The sequence below is a fragment of the Phacochoerus africanus genome, chromosome 10 (assembly GCF_016906955.1).
Source record: "Phacochoerus africanus isolate WHEZ1 chromosome 10, ROS_Pafr_v1, whole genome shotgun sequence".
In the NCBI taxonomy this organism is placed as follows: domain Eukaryota; kingdom Metazoa; phylum Chordata; class Mammalia; order Artiodactyla; family Suidae; genus Phacochoerus; species Phacochoerus africanus.
This window is the reverse complement of record NC_062553.1, coordinates 9,207,737-9,225,116: the sequence shown is the minus strand read 5'-3', so window position 1 is coordinate 9,225,116 and position 17,380 is coordinate 9,207,737. Positions and strand designations below refer to the sequence as shown.

The 17,380-nt window shown below is 45.7% G+C and overlaps 1 long non-coding RNA gene across 1 annotated transcript in view; it reads right to left on the bottom strand.

Annotated features, from left to right (window-relative positions):
• Positions 1 to 17,380, bottom strand: part of LOC125138256 (uncharacterized) — a 105,511-nt gene that overhangs the window by 62,917 nt on the left and 25,214 nt on the right. Inside the window, exons 2-3 of the long non-coding RNA XR_007137612.1 lie at positions 10,272 to 10,824; positions 9,420 to 9,540 (exon numbers count right to left, since the gene is read on the bottom strand). This is a non-coding gene — a long non-coding RNA (uncharacterized LOC125138256). The remainder of the gene's footprint in view (positions 1 to 9,419; positions 9,541 to 10,271; positions 10,825 to 17,380) is intronic.

The window sequence follows — 17,380 nt, the reverse complement described above, 5'->3', positions numbered from 1 at the left end:
TCTCCGAATTTCTTTTTTTTGTTTGTTTCTCTTTTTGTCTTTTTAGGGCCACACCTGTGGCACATGGACGTTCCCAGGCTAGGGGTCAAATCAGAGCTACAGCTGCCAGCCACAGCCACAGCAATGCCAGATCCGAGCAACCAACAACCACAGCTCACAGCAGCGCCGGATCCTTAACCCATTGAGCAAGGCCAGGGATTGAACCCACAACCTCATGGTTCCTAGAAAGATTCATTTCCACTAAGCCATGATGGGAACTCCTCTCCGAATTTCTTAAAAAGCTTTCCTCCTAAAGTCTGGGGTACATTCTGATCAAGCGGTTTTTGTTTGTTTTTTGTTTTTCTCACTGGCATTCATAAACTCTATGAGGTCATGGTCACCCCAAAAAGAGAAATTTCATCAGGCTTTATCTTAAGATTTTGTCACTTCTACTTCACTAACCAAGTAACAATTCATTATTAAATCTAGAATGGAAAGGCTTCAGTCACTGCCCCAATGAGATGAAATTATCAGTAAAGTAAGAGTCAAGCTTTCCCATTTTCAGCCAAATAAAACTTGTAGCAGGTATTTCTGGGGGAGCTGATAAGAATCCCTATTACTACAATATCCTACCTATGAGCAACTTTGTGACCCTGCAAGAAAGACATCCAGCCACTTTATTCAAGATTCACATGGCTGGGAGTTCCCATCGTGGCGCAACAGAAATGAATCCTACTAGTAACCATGAGTTTGCGGGTTCAATCCCTGGCCTCGCTCAGTGGGTTAAGGATTCTGCATTGCCGTGAGCTGTGGTGTAGATCACAGACATGGCCCGGATCTGGCATTGCTGTGGCTCTGGTGTAGGCTGGCAGCTACAGCTCCGATTAGACCCCTAGCCTGGGAACCCCGATATGCCACAGGTGCGGCCCTAAAAAGACCAAAAAAAAAAAAGATTCACATGGCTTTTATTACACTTTTTTTTTTTTTAAGGTCTGCACCTGTGGCACATGGGGGTTCCCAGGCTAAGGGTTGAGTCGGAGCTACAGTTGCCTGCCTACACCACAGCTCACAGCAATGCTGGATCCCTGACACACTGAGCAAAGCCAGGGATCAAACCCTCAAACCTCATCCTCACAGATACTAGTCAGGTTCATTTCCAATGCACCACAACAGGAACTTCGATTACACTTTTAAAGACATAACTTCCTTTATTTATATCCTTATCTTTATGTGCTGCTGGCCTGTTTTCCTGCTCAGGTCTTCTGATTTTCAAGAGTATGTCTGTCTTTTGTGTGTGTCTTTTTAGGGCCACACCCCGGGGGAATGGAAGTTCCCAGGCTAGGGGTCGAATCAGAGCTGTAGCTGCTGGCCTAGGGCACAGCCACAGCGACGCCAGATCTGAGCCACATCAGCTCAGCAATGTTGGATCCTTAACCCACTGAGCAAGGCCAGGGATCAAACCTGCGTCCTCATGGATCCTAGTCAGACTTGTTTCCACTGAGCCATGAAGGAACTCCTGTCTTTTTTTTTTTTTTTTTTTTTGCCTTAGTTCCTGCCTTATGGCCAGGGACTGAACCTGTGCCATAGCAGTGACTCAGACCATTGTAGTGATGACACCAGATCCTTAACCCACTGTTCCACAAGAGAACTCCTGTCTTTTTTTTTAACACAAATTATGTCCCGACATAATAGGTTATACCCTTCATTTTAGCATGTACCCATATTGAATCCCATCCCAAGTCTTGGTGACTCTAAAATATCACATCTACCACCTTTGTCATTAGTTTCTTTTATTTCTCATAATCTGCCCATTTGTATGGAGACCCTGAGAGCATAATTCTCAAGCTCCTTTAAAATTACTCTTCCGTATGAGTCCCCAGACACACTCTGTGCCTCCATTCTTCTCTCTGATTCATAATTATTATCACTCAAAGCAATTGTTTTCAAGAATGTTTCTCTCTTCCCATCAATATGAGTTTCCTAGGGCCTGCCTTAAAGGAATGCCACAAACCCGATGGCTTTAAAGGACAGAAATGTATGGTCTCACAGTTCTGGAGGCAAGAAGGACAAAATCAGGATGTCTGTGATGTTGGTTCTTTCCAAAGGCTCTGAAGGAGCCTATCCACTGCCCTTCTCCTCACCTCTGTTGCCGGCAATCCCCGGTGTTCCTGGCTTGCAGAAGCATCACTCCCATCTCTGCCTCCGCCTGCACACAGCCATCTCTTCCTTCTGTGCCTCTCTGTGTCCTCATATGGCCTTCTTACAAGGATGGCAGTCATTCTCGAGCTCCCCTAATGCAAGACGGCCTCCTCTACATTACCTGTGCCGCCATCCTATTTCTAAATAAAGCCACATTCATGGGTAGCAGGATTAAGATGTCAACATACCTTTTCAAGGAGACACAATTCAACCCACACTATGCATGTTCACTCCATACCCCTGCATCTCAGTTCGCTGCACTTGAGAACAAATAACCTGTTATTTAAGAGGCCATCAGCATCTCCACCTTAGCCCAGAATGAGAATCCCAGGATTCAACCCAATCTATAGGGTCAACGTGCCCCCCACCCCAGATCTGCTGCTCCATTCCAGGATCAAAATGGAAGCAGTGAAACCTTGCTTGTGCTCTTAAGCTCTCCATCTTTCTGGGGACTTTTCCCTGGCGGTCCTGTTCTTCCACACATGACCACGAGGAGCTGATGATAAGGTGCAGCAGCCATTTGGTCACACCCAAATATACCCATCGTGAGGACGGCCCTGCTTCCTGGGGCCGGACTGGGAGATAAGACGGAAGACACTTCCCAGACAGACCCGGCCACAGATAAATCCTGCCTTCGCCACTTACCATCTGTGTGACTGTAAACACGTTATGTTACCTCTGTTTGCCTCAGAAAAACAAAATTTCTAACAGTACTAGTCATGGGATTATTACAAATATTACAAATGGTTATGGGAGTTCCTCTTGTGGCTCAGTAGGTTAAGAACCCAACATAGTCTCTTTGAGGAAGTGGGTTTGATTTCTGGCCTCACTCAGTGGATTAAGGAGCCAGCGTTGCTGCAAGCTGCAGTGTAGGCTGCAGATGTGATTCTGATTTGACCCCTAGCCTGGGTCTGCATGCCTCAGGTGCAGCCATAACGAGGAAAAAAAAAAAACATTATGTAAAATGTTTAGCTTGATGTCTGGGATAGACTGAATCATGTCTTTCAAAAATTCCTGCGTTGAAGCACGAACACGCCCTCCAGACCCTCCGTCTGTGGCTGTGTTTGGACAGAGGGCCGTTAAAGCGGTGATTACATTAGAACAAGACTGTCAGGGGGACCCTCATCCAATCTGACTGGTGTCCTTCTAAGCAGAGGACACATGGAAAAGCAGAGACACACAAAGGATGTGGGTACACGGAGAAAAGACCCGTGAGAACACAGTGAGAAGGCATTTTTGAATGGGTGTTTGCTTCTTTGAGTTCCTTTTATATTTTGGATATTAACCTCTTCTCAGATATATGCTTTGCTGGAGTTCCCATTGAGGCTCAGTGGTAATGAACCCAACTAGTATCCATGAGGACTTGAGTTTGATCCCTGGCCTTGCTCAGTGGGTAAAGGATCTGATGTTGCCGTGAGCTGTGGTGTAGGTTGTAGACGCAGCTCGGAACCCTCTTTGTTGTGGCTGTGGTGTAGGCTGGCAGCTGCAGTTCCAATTTGACCCCAAGCCTGTGAATTTCCATATGCCATGGGTGTGGCACTAAAAAGACCAAAAAAAAAAAAAAAAGATAAACTCTCTGCTGTGCTCGCCTTCCTCTTCCATTGATCAAAATCTAAAATTCTACCTCCTTGATGGAAGCTTCCACTGAGAATCATCTGTCCTTCTTCTCTGCCACATCTCAGTGACCTCAGAGAGTTCGAATCCCCCTCAATTTGCCTTCTCTGTGTTGCTGAGCACAGGGCCTCACAGACAAATTCTTTTTGGAATGAAGCAAAGTGAACATAGAGCTGCAGCCTAGAGTGGAAACTGGAGAGTGCTGATATGTTGTCTACTTAGGAAACAGCTTTATGTCTGAAAATTTGGCAAAATACAAAACAGAAACCCTTACAACTTGAGTTCCAAATCCAACTGCATTCACAGGGATGGGATTCCATCACCGGCTGCAAGAAACATCATCCCTCAGGCACAGTGAGGAAAACACCGCCTCCTCCAGCAGCCCTGACTCTCAGCCCCTCCTGAGTGAAGAGAGGGGTAAATGGGTTCTCGAGGGGAACCACAGAGGGGCCCCAGACTCATGCCTCTCTGCAGGGCTGCAGACCCAAGGCTGAAATGGCTTTGACCAGCAATTCAAATGAAAAATGGAATAAACTGTAAGGGTTGTCCGACACAGGTTGCAGAAGTGTGAAATTCAGAGTGCACTGCCCATACCAGACCTTGAGGCACTGGGGACCTGACTGTGAGGCAGGCGGGCAACCTGCCTCATCTGATGAGAGATAAACCCTGTAACCACATGGTCTGCATTTAAATCTCAGCCCCATTGTTTACTGACAGGTGCTTTGGGACAACTCACTTAAACTTTCCAGACCTCAACTTCCCCTTATTCAGCACTATGATCAAAGAAGCAGACATTATTGAGTTATTTAATTAATTTATTTATTTATTTTGGTTTTTTAGGGCCGAAAGGCAGCATATGGAGGTTCCCAGGCTGGGGTCGAATTAGAGCTGCTGCACCTGCCAGCCTATGCCACCACCAAAGCAATGCCAGACCCGGGCTGAGTCTGTGACCTACACCACAGCTCACAACACCACCAGATCCTTAACCCACTGAGCAAGGCAAGGGATCAAACCCCAGTCCTCATGGTTACTAGTCAGATTCATTTCCACTGCACCACAACAGGAACTCCTAATTGAGTTCTTACTCATGCACCAGACACTGAACCAAATCTCCAAGTAGTATGCAACAGGAATCAGTGAATTAATGTACACACTGCTCTTGGTTTAGAATTAAGCACAAGGTAAGGATTTATAACAATAAATGGTGGTTGTTGCTAAGCAAGACATTATCCTCATAGCCTGTAATCAGATGGATTAACAGACTTCACATAGCTGAAAGTTCACGCACTAGCTCTGTCCCCTGCCAGCTGTATGACCTTGGCTAAACTTCAAGTATCTCGGCCTTCATTTTCTCTAATCTTCCAAGAATGCATGACCATCTCTGTTCCACAGAGTTGGGAGAGCCAGGTGGAATCTTGAAAGGGAAACTGTAGAACTATGCGCGTGGATGTTTGTATTCTGATTATTGCACCCCCCTGCACCACCACTGGGTTATTTTCTACCCCGATTCCCACAGTAAATGGCCATGACTTCATGTTTAAGTGGAGAGGAGAGATACACCCGCTCTCCCTAGTGCACAATGGCAAGCTGTTGCTCCATGCCAGGTCACTCCAAAGCCTAAGCCTTGTACCCTTCACATTTGAACGACACCAATAAGCCACACCCTAGACAGATCAAGACCACTGAGCAGGTCAAATGCATTTAGCCCATCTGTCTATCCCCTCCAGTTGCAGTCACAACACTCTGGTTGCAAGGAGGGCCAGCCTAGTTAGAAGGTCAGTGCAAGAACAGTGAATGACCTGGTAGCCCTCACCAAACAATGATGGGGTGGGAGTAGAGTGAGTAGGAGAATATGGATTTTTTTTTTTTTTGGTCTTTTTAGGGCTGCACCTGAGGCATATGGACGATCCCAGGGTAGGGGTCGAACCTGAGCTGTAGCTGCTGGCCTATGCCACAGCTCACGGCAACGCCAGATCCTTAACCCAGGTATTGAACCCGCATCCTCATGGATACTAGTCAGGTTTGTTAAGCACTGAGCCATGACGGGAACTCCAGAGAATCGTACATTTTAAAGATACACAAGAAATATACACTTCTGGCCACTGCTTAAACAGCACCTCCCAAAGAGGTCCTTCCTGTTTGTGCTGGAATCCTCCACATCCTCAACTAGCCTCCATTACTATCTGGCTCTTTGTCTCAGCTTCCCTTTATAAACTGAAAGATGATAATTATACCCCTTTTATAACAGTGATAAGGACTAAACACATCACACACATTTGTTTACAACGGGGGGGGGGGGGGGGGACACAGAGTAAGTATTTCATGTATGTTGGCTTTTACCAATACTATTCCTGTTACCTTTTTAATCTAATCAAGATTTCATCCTGGCATGTTTGATATTCTAGAAAGCATTATGCTGGTAATCTCATTTACAAAGTTGTTATCTGACTTTCCCACTAGACCTTAATCTATAAGGGGAAGGTCGAGGTTATCTCCCCACTAAGTGCTTAATAAATATCACCGGAGGGGGAACAAATTAGGGGTTTGGGCTTAACACAAACACTACTATATATAAAATAAATAAACAACAAGGACCTACTGTGTAGCACAGGGAACTATACTCAGTATCTTCTCATAACCTATACTAGAAAGCAATCTGAAAAAGAACACATAAGTGTATGAATGTGTATAAATATATATATATATATAACTGAATCACCTTGCTGTACATCCAAAACTAACAGTGTTGCAAATTAACTATACTTCAATTTTTTAAAAATGGTAAACTAAAAAAAAAAACAGCTGACGGAATGAATGATTTAATAAGTGAATGAGCGAAAATGCAATCACCACACTCATTACACTCATCCTTCATATCCCAACAACATATTTGTAGGACACGATTTCTTATATATATGCTAGACATGAAGAAATAGTGACAGAGAAAAAAACTGAGCGACTTGTCTGCAAAGGAATGAGGGTGAGCAGTGCACGTCTAGCACCATGCAAAGCCTGTCCATTGATTTATGCTGCCTTCTGGTCCTTCAGTCTGGGAGTATTCCTGGAAAGTCCTGCTCTGGACCATGCCCTGCGTTCCCCAGCCCCATCCGCAAGGGAGTGCTGTTTCTAATCCCTGACTACATCCCACTTCTATAACCCCAAGACACTCCCATAAAAGCAAGACCCAGGGCCCACCTCACAGTGAGCAGAAGGCAGGGAGGAGGGCCCCCCCCCCACGACCCCCCACCTCCCCAGAGCAGATTCTGAAGCGCCCACAGCAAGATTGAGTTTTTCCTCCCTGCCACATCTGATTTCTTTACAGAGGACTGTCACAGGCAGAATTAAAATGTCCGGAGGACAAGGACATCTAGGTTCATTTTCATCAGTCTGCAAGTGCAGCTTTGTTGGGTCCAGTGGGGGTTGTGGAGGCAGGGAGTGTTGATAAGCATCTCAATAATCAGGACTCGCCGTCCATGACTTACTATTCATTTCCTGATCAGTCATCACATTTTGTTCAAGCTTAGTGCTGATCTATTGTATTTAACGCCACATTCCGCAACAAAAAGCTACCGCTGCATTTACAAGGGGAAACCAGCCAGCTCTTGATGCTACTGCCTCAGCAAGCAGAAGAAACCTTGATTTTAAGGCTCCCCCCCAACCCTTGTTATCTAGAAATGTTCGTTTTGTTCAGAGATTGACCCCCCCCCCCAATCCTCTTCCTGCTTTCCCTTGATGGTGCCAAGACAACCTGAATTACTTAAAGGAGCCCCCAGCCAGGACGTACACAGCCCCACACAGATTATCAGTCAACAGGACCCACTACCTTGGGCAAGTCTATTCCTCTAAGCCTCCTTTTCATCAACTACAAAATAAGGATGTTGGAGAGTTCCCATCGTGGCTCAGTGGAAACAATCTGACTGGCATCCATGAGGACACGGGTTTGATCCCTGGCCTTGCTCAGTGGGTTAAGAATCCCGCATTGCTGTGGCTGTGGTGTAGGTCGGCAGCTACAGCTCCGATTGGACCCCTAGCCTGGGAACCTCCATATGCCACAGGTGCGGCCCTAAAAAGATTAAATAAATAAATAAATAAAAATAAGGAGGTAAGGCTGGATCATCCCTTTCTGTTCTGAAATTGCACAATTCTAATTTTCCCATCATTCTCAAATGGCGGGAGTCAATGTCCCAGGTTGTCTGAGAAGGAAGACACTCTCGAAATAATCGGCTACAACATCTCCATGCTTCAATTCTGAGCCATTTCATCACTTGCCACATCTACAGACCACCTACCCTAATATTTGCTCAATGAAGTTTAAGTTAACTTTTTTTTTTACCAAAATGCATGTACTGAAAACGCCGCCTTTCACTACCATGAATAGAAAGTCATATCATTTGTCATACACAGATGAACCTCTCTACAAAACAGAAACTGAGTCACAGACATTAAGAACAGGCTTGTAGCGAGGTCCCGTCGTGGCGCAGCAGAAAGGAATCCGACTAGGAACCATGAGGTTTCGGGTTTGATCCCTGGCCTTGTTCAGTGGGTTAAGGATCCTCCATTGCTGTGGCTGTGGTGTAGCCCGGCAGCTGTAGCTCTGATTAGACCCTTAGCCTGGGAACCTCCATATGCTGCAGGTATGGCCCTACAAAGCAAAAAAAAAAACAAAACAAAAACCACATATTTGTGGTTGTCAAGGGGGAGGGTGTTGGGGGAGGAGTACAGTGAGAGGCTGCAGTTAGCAGGTGTCAGCTATTATATATAGGATGGATAAACAATGTCCTACTGTATAGCACAGGGAACTAACTATATTCAATATCCTATGATAAACCATAGGAGAAAAGAAAAAAAATAATCATTTGCTTAAATAGAATTTTTTTTTTTTTGGCTTTTTTGGCTTTTGGGGCCGCAACCGAGGCATATGGAGGTTTCCAGGCTAGGGGTCCAGTCGGAACTGTAGCCACCAGCCTAAGCCAGAGCCACAGCAATGCTGGATCTGAACCGCATCTGTGGCCTACACTGCAGCTCACGGCAACACCAGATCCTTAACCCATCTAGTGAGGCCAGGGATCAAACCTGCTTCCTCATGGATGCTAGTCGGGTTTGCTAACTGCTGAGCCAAGACAGGAACTTAAATAGAATTACAACTAAAGGAAAATAAAACACCTTAAAAAATTTCTAAGAACCAGAGCATGCTGCTTGCCCCTCTCTGTAGAAACAGCAGCACAGTAAGTGTTAAAACATTCGAGGGTTGGTAGTTCTCATCGTGGCTCAGGAATTAATGAACCCGACTAGTATCCATGAGGACGCAGGTTCCATCCCTGGCCTTGCTCAGTGGTTCAGAGATCCGGCATTGCCATGAGTTGTGGTGTAGGTTGCAGACTCAGCTCAGATCCCACATTGCTGTGGCTGTGCTGTAGGCCGGCAGCTACAACTCTGCTTTGACCCCTGGGAACCTCCATATGCTGCGGGTGTGGCCCTAAAAAGACAAAAAAAAAAACATTGGAGGGGCATGCTGCCCCCCAAGGAGACTTTGGGCATTGACAAGGGCCACAACTCTCCCTCCAGCGGTGTTGGTGTTATTTAATACAGAGACTAGACAACACCCGAGATCACCCCCAAGGACTTACTTTGGGTAAAATGTCTTCACTGCTGTTCTTTGTTCACTATTGTAATTATTCCATCCAACGCTCCCAATTGTCCATTTCTGCATCGTGATTGTCACCTTCATCGGTGGGCATAGCCAGGAAGCTGGGGTGAGAAAACAGGAGCACTCAGAAATGTAACCAAGCAGGGCCCTGCGAGGCTCCTGGGCACACAAGACTCTCTGCGTCCTCCACTTCTCATCTTTAGGGAAAATGCTTCAGTCTCCATGACCTTTCCTGAGCTCCAAAGGGCCGTTGCTCATCAGGGCAGGGAAGGGATGCAGAGACCAGAGAGGAGCCGTCAAGAGACAACAGTGCAGCCTTGGGGCAGGGTCCTGGTTCTTCCTCGGGGAATATACGTAACATCATTTTTGAGCCTTTCCGCAGAACTAAAACCCCCGTAAGTGGAAGAACAACTTGATGAAGGCTTCTTCATTCCAGGAAGAAGGAGGACCACCAGAACCAGTCCTGGAGTCACTGAACACCAGCTTTGAAAGACAACGCAAGCTTGTCTCTCCCCCGATCCTTATCTAGGGCCCTACTTTCCACACCCCAAACTAAAAACCACCTCCTAATCTCTCCCTAGGGAGGTGCAGTCTTTAAACTCCCCTTTGCCTGGCAAAGCAATAAATACCTTTTTCTCCTTCACCCAAATCTCCCCGCTTCTATTCCACAGCAGTGGACAGAGGACGAGTTTCGGCAACAGAAACACACAGGCGTGTGTATGCACACACACCAGAGAGATGCACACTAGCACAAAATACTCCAAAACAATTTGGAAAAGGTACAGTGCCTCCCTGGCACTTCCCCAAGTCCACAGCTCGAGGAATCTCTGACCTGGGGCAGTTCAATGTTGCTGCCTTTTCAAACGGAATCACTGTCCATGTAGAACAAAGACCAGCTTCCATGGAATATTGGGCAGATTTGAGGCTGTTGCCTTTTCTCCTTGCTCAGTGTGAGGTGGGAGAGGCCAGAGTACATTCATCTTAGTGCAGATACAGAGACCACAGGGGCGGGGGCAAGAAGGTGCACGGAAGGGAGGGGAGGCCCTGCCTTCCATGTCTTTAGGATGGTGTAGGGAAGAGCACATGGAAATATTCCAGCTTTGGATGCAATCTGCCTCCCAATTTCAATTCTTTTTGCAGCAACATAAATCTGGGCGAGATGTTCACGGCCTCCCAGCTTTCATCTTCTCCTTCTCAAGATGGCTCGAATGACACAGTCTTGTCGTGGTGAAGATGTAAGGAAATGATGACAGCTACAGTGCCAGCCAGGCAAGCAGATAAACACCCTCTCTCCCTGCCCCCACCCCCACTTCAGTATCTTCTGGAGGTCCAAAATCCTCTTTTTATCGGTATGATTACTTTGCCTTCCCAATTCTGAATCTCATCTGCAAAGTAAAAGAGAGAGAGAGGGGGCTGTGAATTTTCATAATTTCAGGGTCTTTTTCTGTGACTTGATGTCAGGGAGCTGAGTGGAATGACAACAGGGGGAGAGAGAGAAGAGGGAAGAAAACCTTCACACCAGCAAACCCAATAATCAGCCCCTTTTGAATAATCATTAAGCAGCCTGTTAGAAGCTTCACGTCCCCAAAAGATTTTGGGGGGATGAGAGCATAACAACACTAATCTAGAAAATGCGGTGCATTCGATCATAGATGGGAATTAGAGAAATTTTGGCTGGTTTTGCCAAAGAGGTTGGGGCGATGGGCAAGTCACAAAGAAAAACAGAGAAACGCTTCCCCCTGCTGCCTGTGTGGTAGATAACAGCCCTGATGTAAAAAATTTCCACGATCAAATAAAAAACACTCACGCCCTCAGTGTTTGCAAAGGAATCACGAAGTGCAGATATTTGCATTTTGCGGAATGCATTTCCCCATCTGAAGCTACCTTCTAAGATTGTAAACATGGGCATAGGACAGAGGCTTGTTCTCCAATGATTATGTTCTTTTCTGGGCTTCGGTTCTTTTTCTTGATCTGAATTGGAAATATGTTGATGTGATTTAAAAAAAAATTTTTTTTTTTTAAGGGCCGCACCTGCAGTATATGGAAGTTTCCAGGCCAGGGGTCGACTCAGAGCTGCAGCTGGAGCCTATGCCACAGCCATCCACAGCTACGGCAAATCCCAGCTGCATCCGTGACCTATGCCACAGCTTGCAGCAATGCTGGACTCTTACCCTACTGAGCAAGGCCAGGGATGGAATCCTCGTGGATGCTATGTCAGGTTTTTAATCTGCTGAGCCACAGTAGGAACTCCAGGTTGGTGTGATTTTTAAATCAAAATGACGTAAATGTTACAAACAGAAAAAAACTCACTGTTGTGTCGGCCCTCCTAAACCGTCCCTAGTTACTTTTATGAGATTGTCACATAAATACAAGCAAATGCGATTACATAACCTCCTTCAGCCCACACTCCCCACAGAAAAACACTGTCCATGGCGCTCTGTCATCGACCTGGCTCCCGGCTGTACTTTCATTCCGCTGTGCCTGATGATGAGAGTCTCGCCTTGGTACCCACTGTGTTTGCTCTACGGCTGAACAGAGCTTTTTCATCCCTGAACTTTAGAAGCTGGTGCTCAGAATTAAAAGGGCTTAACGTCACCAAGATTTAAACACCCAGGACAAAGGAAAAAGCCTTTTTGCTTCAGCTGAAACGTCCTTGTTAAAGGGCAAAGTGGAAAAGACAAACGCCATCGCCTTTTTGCTGGTTGGGTGCCACAGCCACCGGCACTTTCTGAAAATGGCAGGGCTGCCAGCTCTTGATGGAAGCCAGGTTTGGCTTCTTGTATTTGAAACAGTTAGAAGATCATGTCTTCCAGTGCAGACGGCAAGCCAGTGAGATGGTCAAGGTCAAAGAAAAACCCAATGATCCACAGTCAATCACATCTATGGACCCTACGATGAAGTTATACCCATCAGGAAAACATTTGACCTTCTGTACCTGGGCATTTCCAGAAAATTCATCCTGAACCAGTCTGAGCTTTTTTAAAAAATGCACAACCTGAAAGCTGAGAGTTAAGTTTTATTGGGGGCGAAATTGGGACTTAAGCCCGGGAAACAGCATCTCAGGTAGCCCTGAGAAACCACTCCAAGGAGGGGAGGGAGGAGCTAGGATATATGAGGTCTTGCAACAAAGGAAGGTAGTAGTAACAAAAGATTTACAGAAAACCAGATTTACAAAAAATTTACAGAAAACCATTTCTATGGGAAGACGGGGGGGGGGGGGGGGGCCTTACTGGAATCACTTCTTTGATATGCTTTCCTGAGTTCCCTCAGAGCTCACTGGCCCACCCTTGGGAGTGGCTGTTCCCACCAGTGACGTGACATCTTTTGTTTTGCCCACTAACCACAGCCCAGGAAATACTGCCCCAAAGAGGAAAGGGGGAATACCAAGATATAAGTCACGAAGGTGAAGGGGGACGGACATGCAGCCAAACGCACATTTTAAAGTTTGCTGCCGGTATCATGAAGGTGACTGCTAGTCACAGATACCAGTCGTCATTGAAGGATTTTAGCGTTTTTCTAGATATGAGAAGATGCAGGAATTGGGCTCATAAAGTCTCCTAGAAACATCTAACTATCTGAAGACCTGTTCCCAGAGCACAGAGTGCCTCATTCCTGGTCTCCACACTGAGCTCTGCTCAGGGGGTACCATGGGTTGGCAGCCGCAGTGGTGCATGATTTTAATCCATGTAGAAGAGATGGCAAATGCCAAGCTCCAGTTCACAGAGCCATCCATTGGCCTCCAGCTGACCCATTTTCTTCTGACACCCAACTTCCCACCACACATCATGCCAACCAACATCCACTTGACCCACCTGAGAAGTCACTGGCAGTGTCATAGGAAGTTCCCATGTAGATATCTTACTATCTCTGTTTCTCTCTACCTGAGGGCTTTTTCTGCCTACTTAAGTATGTCTTGGAGAGTCTGGGCATGCCAGGAGGGATGAAAGTGCCAGGGAGTTAAAGTCCTCAAAGCAACCCTCAATCAATGAAGGACAGGAATTGGTAGAAAAATATCCAGCCCTCTTGCCTCTTGCTGGGACAAAACTGAGGTGTGTGGCTCTCTCAAAGAGACACCAGTGCAATTAAGTCCTGGGCACTGATAGTAATGACCCACTTATTAACACATTTCTTTTTTTTTTTTTTTTTTCTTTTTAGGGCCACATGTGCTGCATATGGAAGTTTCCAGGCTAGGGGTTGAATCAGAGCTATAGCTGAAGCCTACGCCACAGCCACAGCAATGCAGGATCTGAGCTGTATCTGCAACCTACACCACAGCTTAAGCAAAGCCAGAGCCTCGACCCACTGAGTGAGGCCAGGGATCAAACTCACATCTTTGTGGACATTAGTTGGGTTCTTCACCCTCTGAGCCACAACGGGAACTCCACACAGTTCTTAATGGCTTTTCTCCCTTCCCTACTCTCACTTTCTTCCTGAGATCACTTCCTATGACCCTCTGGGTCTTATCAGGAGACAGAACACACAGCAACTTAAAAACAGGGAAGTGTAATACAAAGAACTATTAACTATGATAAAGAGTAACTCCAGGATATAAGAAGATTCGATAAGGCATCCCTAGGGCTTAGGCTGGGCACCCACAGAAGCACACCCTTGGGATCCAGACATCTTTGGAGAAGGTATGGCTCAGTCCACTGGATCATAGAGAATTTTGCTTCTTTAGTTAGGCTGGAGCTGGTCTCCAGGGCATGGAAGCAAGAGGCCACCCTCCTAGGTGCACGTGGGGGAGCAGTCAGCCAGCACCTGATTGTGGGGATGTGGCATCTGGGAGCCCATGGGGATAGGAGTCCTTCAGAGCATGTGAATTGTGCTGCTGGCTCTGGTTTCCATGCTGAGGGGGCTGCGTGAAGGTTATCTCCACACTGAGGCTGCAAACTTGCAGAAGGACTACGTTTTGGCCCGTGGGCAGGTTCCATTGACTGTTCCCACACTGGTAACTGAGTTCCATCTGGCACTGACCCTCCTCCTGCAATATCCCTTCAGCATTCTTTACTGAGGAAGCTTAGCATCATGTTAAAGGAGGAATAATTAAAGTCCTTTATCACAGCCCATCTACTGAAGGGTGCAGCCAGCAGAGAGGCAGTAAATTGATAACGGAAACACCTTCCAAACACCTTTGGGGATTTGCACCCAAATCATTATCTCAGGGTCTGCTTTTGACAAAAAGCCACATCAAGAGAAGGTCTTATGTCTTAACCCACTGAGCAAGGCCAGGGATCGAATCCTCACCCTCATAGATACTAGTTGGGTACTTAACCCCCTAAGCCACAACAGGAACTCCCCAAAAAAGGTATTCTAATACCATTTTGATAGACAATGAATTTCAGAGTCAACTGGGAAAAGAGTGTACTTTTTTTATATTTTGGGGGCTTTGTGTGTATGTATACTTTCTTTCATTAAGAATTTTACCAAGCATTGATCGCCATTTGGCAAATTGTCTCACTGACAACAATACAACTCATGATTTGAGTTAGAAGAACTTGGCACCTCTCTCCCTCTGCATTTGTACTGATCACATGTACATTATCTGTTGCAAGTATCCGTGTATTTCATTATGTCTTCCATGAAGAAGTCTCTGGCCATTTGTATATTGAAATAACACTCATCACCTTACTGTAAATTACTCTCTTATTTTTTCTCCACAGAAAAGTTAGGACACCATATTGATTAAAAAGACAATATAGGGGAGTTCCCGTTGTGGTGAAGCAGAAATAAATCTGACTAGCATCCATGAGGATGCAGGTTCGATCCCTGGCCTTGCTCAGTGGCTTAAGGATCCAGCGCTGCTGGGAGCTTTGGTGTAGGTTGCAAATGCGGCTCGGATCCTGCATTGCTGTGCCTGTGACGTAGGCTGGCAGCTGAAACTCCAATTCGACCCCTAGCTTGGGAACCTCCATATACTGCAGATGTGGCTCTAAAAGGAGGAAAAAAAAAAAAAAGACAAGATAGGGAGCTCCCACTGTGGCTCAGCAGGTTAAGAACCTGACTGGTATCCATTAGGATTCGGGTTCCATCCCTGGCCTCACTCCATGGATTAAGGATCTGGCGTTGTCATAAGCTGCAATGCAGCATAGGTTGCAGATGCCGCTCGGGATCTGGCATTGTTGTGGCCGTGGTGTAGGCCAGCAGCTAGTGCTCCAGTTTGACCCCTAGCCTGGGAACCTCCATATGCAGCAGGTGTGGCCCTAAAAAGAAAAAAAGAAAAGAAAATATATGTGTAGACTGGTTGGTTTACTACCTGTGAGCTTCACTTTGAGATATTTGAAGAGGCATTTATAAAATATTTGTTTTGAAGGGGGCACTCTGGGCCCAGGGCGAGAGGTTCTGATCTCCCTGATTACTGAAACATGGCAGCCCCCAGTACAAAGCTAGGAACCAAGATACACAACATGCATATACTTTCATTTACTCAAAAATAACTCACTAGCACTGTCTCTGAGCCAAAAATTGCTGTGGGTTCTGGGAGGCAGCAGAGATCAAAAAGACCGGAGCCCCTGACATGGCAAAGCTCTCACTGAAGAAGGCAAAGTCTCATATCTACCCAAATTAAATATTCACCTAAACCTACGGCCCAATAATTCCACTACTAGGTACAAACTCAGGAGAATCAAGGGCATATGCCCACCCCATGGCATTACAAGAACGTTTACAGCAGTTTTATTCATAACAACCAAAATTGAAAACAACCCAAATGTTGCCCAAGAGGAGAACAGAAAAAACAAACTGTGACATATTCATACAGTGGAGTAGTACACAGCAATTTAAAAAAAAAAAAAAAGATAAACTATAACTACCACGACATAGATGAATCTTGCGTACATTTTTTTTGAAAAAAGAAACAAGACACAAAAGTGAAATTACTACCCAATTCCACTTATATGGAGTTGGAAAACAGTCAAAATTAATCAGAACAGTACTTATTTCTTGGTGGAGAGGTTATTGACTAGGCAGGCATGCAAGGGAACCTTCCAGAAAGATGAAAAAGTTCTGACTGATGGTTGTACAGGTGTATTTAAATTTCCCACGTGTAATCAGAAGTTCATCGAGCTGGACATTTAAGATTAGTATACTTTGAGTTCCTGCCATGGCACAGTGGATTAAGAATCTGACTACAGCAGCACAGGTCTCTGCAGAGGTGTGGGTTCAATTCTCCAGCCCAGTGCAGTGGGTTAAATGATCTGGCATTACCATAGCTATGGAGTAGGTCACAGCTTCAGCTCAGATTCAATCCCTGGTCTGGGAACTTCCATATGCCTCTGGTGTGTCCATAAAATGTAGACAGAAAAGGAAAAAGATTAGTGCATTTTGACAAATCTTAAAATACTCAAATGTTATCTCATCTTTAAAAAAAAAAAAAAATCTATTTGAACACCCTAGTTTAAAATGTTAGTAACTGCAAATAAAAGACCTCTGAGGTCAGACAGATTTGGGTGATCTCATTTCCACCCCTTTTTATTGTGTAAGACCTTGAGAAAATGACTTAAGACTGTCTGAGCCTCCATTTCCTCATGTATAAAATGAGAATAATAATTCATGCCTCTCTGGTTGGCTGAGAGGATTCCAGACATAACATATGTAGAAGTGCTACCACGGTCCTTACACTTCTCTAGGAATTTCACACCTCATTAGCTCTGGCTTCCCCAAAGCAGGGCTTGTGTCAGTGATGGCAAACAAAGGAACTTGGGGTTCCCAGTGCCCTCTCCTGAGCCCAAGGACACCACTAATCAATTATGACCCTCTTCCTAGTGACCCTTAAAATCCATCGCCACTTAGTTCTCCCTGAAGCGGCACACTCCGTGAGAGCTGGCACACGACAGCAAACCTGCTTGCCACCCTGACCTATGTCACATTCATCTTTGCCTTGTCTGTGCCATCTATTGCAGAGACTTGTCAAGTATGGAAAAATGGAAAAAGAACTGATATATT